This window comes from Megalopta genalis, unplaced genomic scaffold (assembly GCF_051020955.1).
Source record: "Megalopta genalis isolate 19385.01 unplaced genomic scaffold, iyMegGena1_principal scaffold1206, whole genome shotgun sequence".
NCBI classification, from domain to species: Eukaryota; Metazoa; Arthropoda; class Insecta; order Hymenoptera; family Halictidae; genus Megalopta; species Megalopta genalis.
The window spans coordinates 28,522-40,000 of NW_027477275.1; positions in this window are offsets into that span (position 1 = coordinate 28,522).

Below are 11,479 nucleotides of genomic sequence, written 5' to 3' on the forward strand. Positions count from 1 at the left end.
GGGATTAAGCATTTAGAACGATACATTGTTTAAAATAAGGGCACTTTACTCTTGACATTTTACGGTTTTTTCAATCTTCTGAAAAATCCTATCATTAGATTTTTTTAAAAATACGATATTCTTGCTTAACTAACGTTTCTACATAGGGATTAAGCATTTAGAACGAAATCTAATGTCAGAAAATGGCACTTTACTCTTGACATTTTTCGGTTTTTTCAATTTTCTGGAAAATCCTATCATTAGATTTTTTTAAAAATACGATATTCTTGCTTAACTAACGTTTTTACATAGGGATTAAGCATTTAGAACGAAATCTAATGTAGGAAAATGGTACTTTACTCTTGATCGGTACGTTGGGACTTTGAAAATATTCGGGCGTACGCGGCGCGCTCGGCGCTTCGAACAGCTCCGGTGTCCCCATTATTTTCGATTTACGGCTAAAATAAATTTTTCTAATTTTTTTCAATAACATATTCCTGCTTAAATAACTTTTTTACATAGGGATTAAGCATTTAGAACGATACATTGTTTAAAGTAAGGGCACTTTACTCTTGACATTTTACGGTTTTTTCAATTTTCTGAAAAATCCTATCATTAGATTTTTTTAAAAATACGATATTCTTGCTTAACTAACGTTTCTACATAGGGATTAAGCATTTAGAACGAAATCTAATGTCAGAAAATGGCACTTTACTCTTGACATTTTTCGGTTTTTTCAATTTTCTGGAAAATCGTATCATTAGATTTTTTTAAAAATACGATATTCTTGCTTAACTAACGTTTTTACATAGGGATTAAGCATTTAGAACGAAATCTAATGTAGGAAAATGGTACTTTACTCTTGATCGGTACGTTGGGACTTTGAAAATATTCGGGGGTTCCAATCGCTCGTCTGTTGCATCATAGCGCGTCTCGGCGCAATCGACCGATTCGCTCGATCCATTATTTTCGATTTACGGCTAAAATAAATTTTTCTAATTTTTTTCAATAACATATTCCTGCTTAAATAACTTTTTTACATAGGGATTAAGCATTTAGAACGATGCATTGTTTAAAGTAAGGGCACTTTACTCTTGACATTTTACGGTTTTTTCAATTTTCTGAAAAATCCTATCATTAGATTTTTTTAAAAATACGATATTCTTGCTTAACTAACGTTTCTACATAGGGATTAAGCATTTAGAACGAAATCCAATGTCAGAAAATGGCACTTTACTCTTGACATTTTTCGGTTTTTTCAATTTTCTGGAAAATCCTATCATTAGATTTTTTTAAAAATACGATATTCTTGCTTAACTAACGTTTTTACATAGGGATTAAGCATTTAGAACGAAATCTAATGTAGGAAAATGGTACTTTACTCTTGATCGGTACGTTGGGACTTTGAAAATATTCGGGCGTTCCAATCGCTCGTCTGTTGCATCATAGCGCGTCTCGGCGCAATCGACCGATTCGCTCGACCCATTATTTTCGATTTACGGCTAAAATAAATTTTTCTCATTTTATTCAATAACATATTCTTGCTTAGATAACTTTTTTACATAGGGATTAAGCATTTAGAACGATATAATGTTTAAAATAAGGGCACTTTACTCTTGACATTTTACGGTTTTTTCAATTTTCTGAAAAATCCTATCATTAGATTTTTTTAAAAATACGATAATCTTGCTTAACTAACCTTTCTACATAGGGATTAAGCATTTAGAACGAAATCTAATGTCAGAAAATGGCACTTTACTCTTGACATTTTTCGGTTTTTTCAATTTTCTGGAAAATCCTATCATTAGATTTTTTTTAAAATACGATATTCTTGCTTAACTAACGTTTCTACATAGGGATTAAGCATTTAGAACGAAATCTAATGTAGGAAAATGGTACTTTACTCTTGATCGGTACGTTGGGACTTTGAAAATATTCGGGCGTTCCAATCGCTCGTCTGTTGCATCATAGCGCGTCTCGGCGCAATCGAGCGATTCGCTCGACCCATTATTTTCGATTTACGGCTAAAATAAATTTTTCTCATTTTATTCAATAACATATTCTTGCTTAGATAACTTTTTTACATAGGGATTAAGCATTTAGAACGATATAATGTTTAAAATAAGGGCACTTTACTCTTGACATTTTTCGGTTTTTTCAATTTTCTGGAAAATCCTATCATTAGATTTTTTTAAAAATACGATATTCTTGCTTAACTAACGTTTTTACATAGGGATTAAGCATTTAGAACGAAATCTAATGTAGGAAAATGGTACTTTACTCTTGATCGGTACGTTGGGACTTTGAAAATATTCGGGCGTACGCGGCGCGCTCGGCGCTTCGAACAGCTCCGGTGTCCCCATTATTTTCGATTTACGGCTAAAATAAATTTTTCTAATTTTTTTCAATAACATATTCCTGCTTAAATAACTTTTTTACATAGGGATTAAGCATTTAGAACGATACATTGTTTAAAGTAAGGGCACTTTACTCTTGACATTTTACGGTTTTTTCAATTTTCTGAAAAATCCTATCATTAGATTTTTTTAAAAATACGATATTCTTGCTTAACTAACGTTTCTACATAGGGATTAAGCATTTAGAACGAAATCTAATGTCAGAAAATGGCACTTTACTCTTGACATTTTTCGGTTTTTTCAATTTTCTGGAAAATCCTATCATTAGATTTTTTTAAAAATACGATATTCTTGCTTAACTAACGTTTTTACATAGGGATTAAGCATTTAGAACGAAATCTAATGTAGGAAAATGGTACTTTACTCTTGATCGGTACGTTGGGACTTTGAAAATATTCGGGCGTTCCAATCGCTCGTCTGTTGCATCATAGCGCGTCTCGGCGCAATCGACCGATTCGCTCGATCCATTATTTTCGATTTACGGCTAAAATAAATTTTTCTAATTTTTTTCAATAACATATTCCTGCTTAAATAACTTTTTTACATAGGGATTAAGCATTTAGAACGATACATTGTTTAAAATAAGGGCACTTTACTCTTGACATTTTACGGTTTTTTCAATCTTCTGAAAAATCCTATCATTAGATTTTTTTAAAAATACGATATTCTTCCTTAACTAACGTTTCTACATAGGGATTAAGCATTTAGAACGAAATCTAATGTCAGAAAATGGCACTTTACTCTTGACATTTTTCGGTTTTTTCAATTTTCTGGAAAATCCTATCATTAGATTTTTTTAAAAATACGATATTCTTGCTTAACTAACGTTTTTACATAGGGATTAATCATTTAGAACGAAATCTAATGTAGGAAAATGGTACTTTACTCTTGATCGGTACGTTGGGACTTTGAAAATATTCGGGCGTTCCAATAGCTCGTCTGTTGCATCATAGCGCGTCTCGGCGCAATCGAGCGATTCGCTCGACCCATTATTTTCGATTTACGGCTAAAATAAATTTTTCTAATTTTTTTCAATAACATATTCCTGCTTAAATAACTTTTTTACATAGGGATTAAGCATTTAGAACGATGCATTGTTTAAAGTAAGGGCACTTTACTCTTGACATTTTACGGTTTTTTCAATTTTCTGAAAAATCCTATCATTAGATTTTTTTAAAAATACGATATTCTTGCTTAACTAACGTTTCTACATAGGGATTAAGCATTTAGAACGAAATCTAATGTCAGAAAATGGCACTTTACTCTTGACATTTTTCGGTTTTTTCAATTTTCTGGAAAATCCTATCATTAGATTTTTTTAAAAATACGATATTCTTGCTTAACTAACGTTTTTACATAGGGATTAAGCATTTAGAACGAAATCTAATGTAGGAAAATGGTACTTTACTCTTGATCGGTACGTTGGGACTTTGAAAATATTCGGGCGTTCCAATCGCTCGTCTGTTGCATCATAGCGCGTCTCGGCGCAATCGAGCGATTCGCTCGACCCATTATTTTCGATTTACGGCTAAAATAAATTTTTCTCATTTTATTCAATAACATATTCTTGCTTAGATAACTTTTTTACATAGGGATTAAGCATTTAGAACGATATAATGTTTAAAATAAGGGCACTTTACTCTTGACATTTTACGGTTTTTTCAATTTTCTGAAAAATCCTATCATTAGATTTTTTTAAAAATACGATATTCTTGCTTAACTAACGTTTCTACATAGGGATTAAGCATTTAGAACGAAATCTAATGTCAGAAAATGGCACTTTACTCTTGACATTTTTCGGTTTTTTCAATTTTCTGGAAAATCCTATCATTAGATTTTTTTAAAAATACGATATTCTTGCTTAACTAACGTTTCTACATAGGGATTAAGCATTTAGAACGAAATCTAATGTAGGAAAATGGTACTTTACTCTTGATCGGTACGTTGGGACTTTGAAAATATTCGGGCGTTCCAATCGCTCGTCTGTTGCATCATAGCGCGTCTCGGCGCAATCGAGCGATTCGCTCGACCCATTATTTTCGATTTACGGCTAAAATAAATTTTTCTCATTTTATTCAATAACATATTCTTGCTTAGATAACTTTTTTACATAGGGATTAAGCATTTAGAACGATATAATGTTTAAAATAAGGGCACTTTACTCTTGACATTTTTCGGTTTTTTCAATTTTCTGGAAAATCCTATCATTAGATTTTTTTAAAAATACGATATTCTTGCTTAACTAACGTTTTTACATAGGGATTAAGCATTTAGAACGAAATCTAATGTAGGAAAATGGTACTTTACTCTTGATCGGTACGTTGGGACTTTGAAAATATTCGGGGGTTCCAATCGCTCGTCTGTTGCATCATAGCGCGTCTCGGCGCAATCGACCGATTCGCTCGATCCATTATTTTCGATTTACGGCTAAAATAAATTTTTCTAATTTTTTTCAATAACATATTCCTGCTTAAATAACTTTTTTACATAGGGATTAAGCATTTAGAACGATACATTGTTTAAAATAAGGGCACTTTACTCTTGACATTTTACGGTTTTTTCAATCTTCTGAAAAATCCTATCATTAGATTTTTTTAAAAATACGATATTCTTGCTTAACTAACGTTTCTACATAGGGATTAAGCATTTAGAACGAAATCTAATGTCAGAAAATGGCACTTTACTCTTGACATTTTTCGGTTTTTTCAATTTTCTGGAAAATCCTATCATTAGATTTTTTTAAAAATACGATATTCTTGCTTAACTAACGTTTTTACATAGGGATTAAGCATTTAGAACGAAATCTAATGTAGGAAAATGGTACTTTACTCTTGATCGGTACGTTGGGACTTTGAAAATATTCGGGCGTTCCAATCGCTCGTCTGTTGCATCATAGCGCGTCTCGGCGCAATCGACCGATTCGCTCGATCCATTATTTTCGATTTACGGCTAAAATAAATTTTTCTAATTTTTTTCAATAACATATTCCTGCTTAAATAACTTTTTTACATAGGGATTAAGCATTTAGAACGATACATTGTTTAAAATAAGGGCACTTTACTCTTGACATTTTACGGTTTTTTCAATTTTCTGAAAAATCCTATCATTAGATTTTTTTAAAAATACGATATTCTTGCTTAACTAACGTTTCTACATAGGGATTAAGCATTTAGAACGAAATCTAATGTCAGAAAATGGCACTTTACTCTTGACATTTTTCGGTTTTTTCATTTTTCTGGAAAATCCTATCATTAGATTTTTTTTAAAATACGATATTCTTGCTTAACTAACGTTTTTACATAGGGATTAAGCATTTAGAACGAAATCTAATGTAGGAAAATGGTACTTTACTCTTGATCGGTACGTTGGGACTTTGAAAATATTCGGGCGTTCCAATCGCTCGTCTGTTGCATCATAGCGCGTCTCGGCGCAATCGAGCGATTCGCTCGATCCATTATTTTCGATTTACGGCTAAAATAAATTTTTCTAATTTTTTTCAATAACATATTCCTGCTTAAATAACTTTTTTACATAGGGATTAAGCATTTAGAACGATACATTGTTTAAAATAAGGGCACTTTACTCTTGACATTTTACGGTTTTTTCAATTTTCTGAAAAATCCTATCATTAGATTTTTTTAAAAATACGATATTCTTGCTTAACTAACGTTTCTACATAGGGATTAAGCATTTAGAACGAAATCTAATGTCAGAAAATGGCACTTTACTCTTGACATTTTTCGGTTTTTTCATTTTTCTGGAAAATCCTATCATTAGATTTTTTTTAAAATACGATATTCTTGCTTAACTAACGTTTTTACATAGGGAATAAGCATTTAGAACGAAATCTAATGTAGGAAAATGGTACTTTACTCTTGATCGGTACGTTGGGACTTTGAAAATATTCGGGGGTTCCAATCGCTCGTCTGTTGCATCATAGCGCGTCTCGGCGCAATCGACCGATTCGCTCGATCCATTATTTTCGATTTACGGCTAAAATAAATTTTTCTAATTTTTTTCAATAACATATTCCTGCTTAAATAACTTTTTTACATAGGGATTAAGCATTTAGAACGATACATTGTTTAAAATAAGGGCACTTTACTCTTGACATTTTACGGTTTTTTCAATCTTCTGAAAAATCCTATCATTAGATTTTTTTAAAAATACGATATTCTTGCTTAACTAACGTTTCTACATAGGGATTAAGCATTTAGAACGAAATCTAATGTCAGAAAATGGCACTTTACTCTTGACATTTTTCGGTTTTTTCAATTTTCTGGAAAATCCTATCATTAGATTTTTTTAAAAATACGATATTCTTGCTTAACTAACGTTTCTACATAGGGATTAAGCATTTAGAACGAAATCTAATGTAGGAAAATGGTACTTTACTCTTGATCGGTACGTTGGGACTTTGAAAATATTCGGGCGTTCCAATCGCTCGTCTGTTGCATCATAGCGCGTCTCGGCGCAATCGAGCGATTCGCTCGATCCATTATTTTCGATTTACGGCTAAAATAAATTTTTCTAATTTTTTTCAATAACATATTCCTGCTTAAATAACTTTTTTACATAGGGATTAAGCATTTAGAACGATACATTGTTTAAAATAAGGGCACTTTACTCTTGACATTTTACGGTTTTTTCAATTTTCTGAAAAATCCTATCATTAGATTTTTTTAAAAATACGATATTCTTGCTTAACTAACGTTTCTACATAGGGATTAAGCATTTAGAACGAAATCTAATGTCAGAAAATGGCACTTTACTCTTGACATTTTTCGGTTTTTTCAATTTTCTGGAAAATCGTATCATTAGATTTTTTTTAAAATACGATATTCTTGCTTAACTAACGTTTTTACATAGGGATTAAGCATTTAGAACGAAATCTAATGTAGGAAAATGGTACTTTACTCTTGATCGGTACGTTGGGACTTTGAAAATATTCGGGCGTTCCAATCGCTCGTCTGTTGCATCATAGCGCGTCTCGGCGCAATCGAGCGATTCGCTCGATCCATTATTTTCGATTTACGGCTAAAATAAATTTTTCTAATTTTTTTCAATAACATATTCCTGCTTAAATAACTTTTTTACATAGGGATTAAGCATTTAGAACGATACATTGTTTAAAATAAGGGCACTTTACTCTTGACATTTTACGGTTTTTTCAATTTTCTGAAAAATCCTATCATTAGATTTTTTTAAAAATACGATATTCTTGCTTAACTAACGTTTCTACATAGGGATTAAGCATTTAGAACGAAATCTAATGTCAGAAAATGGCACTTTACTCTTGACATTTTTCGGTTTTTTCAATTTTCTGGAAAATCCTATCATTAGATTTTTTTTAAAATACGATATTCTTGCTTAACTAACGTTTTTACATAGGGATTAAGCATTTAGAACGAAATCTAATGTAGGAAAATGGTACTTTACTCTTGATCGGTACGTTGGGACTTTGAAAATATTCGGGCGTTCCAATCGCTCGTCTGTTGCATCATAGCGCGTCTCGGCGCAATCGACCGATTCGCTCGATCCATTATTTTCGATTTACGGCTAAAATAAATTTTTCTAATTTTTTTCAATAACATATTCCTGCTTAAATAACTTTTTTACATAGGGATTAAGCATTTAGAACGATACATTGTTTAAAATAAGGGCACTTTACTCTTGACATTTTACGGTTTTTTCAATTTTCTGAAAAATCCTATCATTAGATTTTTTTAAAAATACGATATTCTTGCTTAACTAACGTTTCTACATAGGGATTAAGCATTTAGAACGAAATCTAATGTCAGAAAATGGCACTTTACTCTTGACATTTTTCGGTTTTTTCATTTTTCTGGAAAATCCTATCATTAGATTTTTTTTAAAATACGATATTCTTGCTTAACTAACGTTTTTACATAGGGATTAAGCATTTAGAACGAAATCTAATGTAGGAAAATGGTACTTTACTCTTGATCGGTACGTTGGGACTTTGAAAATATTCGGGCGTTCCAATCGCTCGTCTGTTGCATCATAGCGCGTCTCGGCGCAATCGACCGATTCGCTCGATCCATTATTTTCGATTTACGGCTAAAATAAATTTTTCTAATTTTTTTCAATAACATATTCCTGCTTAAATAACTTTTTTACATAGGGATTAAGCATTTAGAACGATACATTGTTTAAAATAAGGGCACTTTACTCTTGACATTTTACGGTTTTTTCAATCTTCTGAAAAATCCTATCATTAGATTTTTTTAAAAATACGATATTCTTGCTTAACTAACGTTTCTACATAGGGATTAAGCATTTAGAACGAAATCTAATGTCAGAAAATGGCACTTTACTCTTGACATTTTTCGGTTTTTTCAATTTTCTGGAAAATCCTATCATTAGATTTTTTTAAAAATACGATATTCTTGCTTAACTAACGTTTTTACATAGGGATTAAGCATTTAGAACGAAATCTAATGTAGGAAAATGGTACTTTACTCTTGATCGGTACGTTGGGACTTTGAAAATATTCGGGCGTACGCGGCGCGCTCGGCGCTTCGAACAGCTCCGGTGTCCCCATTATTTTCGATTTACGGCTAAAATAAATTTTTCTAATTTTTTTCAATAACATATTCCTGCTTAAATAACTTTTTTACATAGGGATTAAGCATTTAGAACGATACATTGTTTAAAGTAAGGGCACTTTACTCTTGACATTTTACGGTTTTTTCAATTTTCTGAAAAATCCTATCATTAGATTTTTTTAAAAATACGATATTCTTGCTTAACTAACGTTTCTACATAGGGATTAAGCATTTAGAACGAAATCTAATGTCAGAAAATGGCACTTTACTCTTGACATTTTTCGGTTTTTTCAATTTTCTGGAAAATCGTATCATTAGATTTTTTTAAAAATACGATATTCTTGCTTAACTAACGTTTTTACATAGGGATTAAGCATTTAGAACGAAATCTAATGTAGGAAAATGGTACTTTACTCTTGATCGGTACGTTGGGACTTTGAAAATATTCGGGGGTTCCAATCGCTCGTCTGTTGCATCATAGCGCGTCTCGGCGCAATCGACCGATTCGCTCGATCCATTATTTTCGATTTACGGCTAAAATAAATTTTTCTAATTTTTTTCAATAACATATTCCTGCTTAAATAACTTTTTTACATAGGGATTAAGCATTTAGAACGATGCATTGTTTAAAGTAAGGGCACTTTACTCTTGACATTTTACGGTTTTTTCAATTTTCTGAAAAATCCTATCATTAGATTTTTTTAAAAATACGATATTCTTGCTTAACTAACGTTTCTACATAGGGATTAAGCATTTAGAACGAAATCCAATGTCAGAAAATGGCACTTTACTCTTGACATTTTTCGGTTTTTTCAATTTTCTGGAAAATCCTATCATTAGATTTTTTTAAAAATACGATATTCTTGCTTAACTAACGTTTTTACATAGGGATTAAGCATTTAGAACGAAATCTAATGTAGGAAAATGGTACTTTACTCTTGATCGGTACGTTGGGACTTTGAAAATATTCGGGCGTTCCAATCGCTCGTCTGTTGCATCATAGCGCGTCTCGGCGCAATCGACCGATTCGCTCGACCCATTATTTTCGATTTACGGCTAAAATAAATTTTTCTCATTTTATTCAATAACATATTCTTGCTTAGATAACTTTTTTACATAGGGATTAAGCATTTAGAACGATATAATGTTTAAAATAAGGGCACTTTACTCTTGACATTTTACGGTTTTTTCAATTTTCTGAAAAATCCTATCATTAGATTTTTTTAAAAATACGATAATCTTGCTTAACTAACCTTTCTACATAGGGATTAAGCATTTAGAACGAAATCTAATGTCAGAAAATGGCACTTTACTCTTGACATTTTTCGGTTTTTTCAATTTTCTGGAAAATCCTATCATTAGATTTTTTTTAAAATACGATATTCTTGCTTAACTAACGTTTCTACATAGGGATTAAGCATTTAGAACGAAATCTAATGTAGGAAAATGGTACTTTACTCTTGATCGGTACGTTGGGACTTTGAAAATATTCGGGCGTTCCAATCGCTCGTCTGTTGCATCATAGCGCGTCTCGGCGCAATCGAGCGATTCGCTCGACCCATTATTTTCGATTTACGGCTAAAATAAATTTTTCTCATTTTATTCAATAACATATTCTTGCTTAGATAACTTTTTTACATAGGGATTAAGCATTTAGAACGATATAATGTTTAAAATAAGGGCACTTTACTCTTGACATTTTTCGGTTTTTTCAATTTTCTGGAAAATCCTATCATTAGATTTTTTTAAAAATACGATATTCTTGCTTAACTAACGTTTTTACATAGGGATTAAGCATTTAGAACGAAATCTAATGTAGGAAAATGGTACTTTACTCTTGATCGGTACGTTGGGACTTTGAAAATATTCGGGCGTACGCGGCGCGCTCGGCGCTTCGAACAGCTCCGGTGTCCCCATTATTTTCGATTTACGGCTAAAATAAATTTTTCTAATTTTTTTCAATAACATATTCCTGCTTAAATAACTTTTTTACATAGGGATTAAGCATTTAGAACGATACATTGTTTAAAGTAAGGGCACTTTACTCTTGACATTTTACGGTTTTTTCAATTTTCTGAAAAATCCTATCATTAGATTTTTTTAAAAATACGATATTCTTGCTTAACTAACGTTTCTACATAGGGATTAAGCATTTAGAACGAAATCTAATGTCAGAAAATGGCACTTTACTCTTGACATTTTTCGGTTTTTTCAATTTTCTGGAAAATCCTATCATTAGATTTTTTTAAAAATACGATATTCTTGCTTAACTAACGTTTTTACATAGGGATTAAGCATTTAGAACGAAATCTAATGTAGGAAAATGGTACTTTACTCTTGATCGGTACGTTGGGACTTTGAAAATATTCGGGCGTTCCAATCGCTCGTCTGTTGCATCATAGCGCGTCTCGGCGCAATCGACCGATTCGCTCGATCCATTATTTTCGATTTACGGCTAAAATAAATTTTTCTAATTTTTTTCAATAACATATTCCTGCTTAAATAACTTTTTTA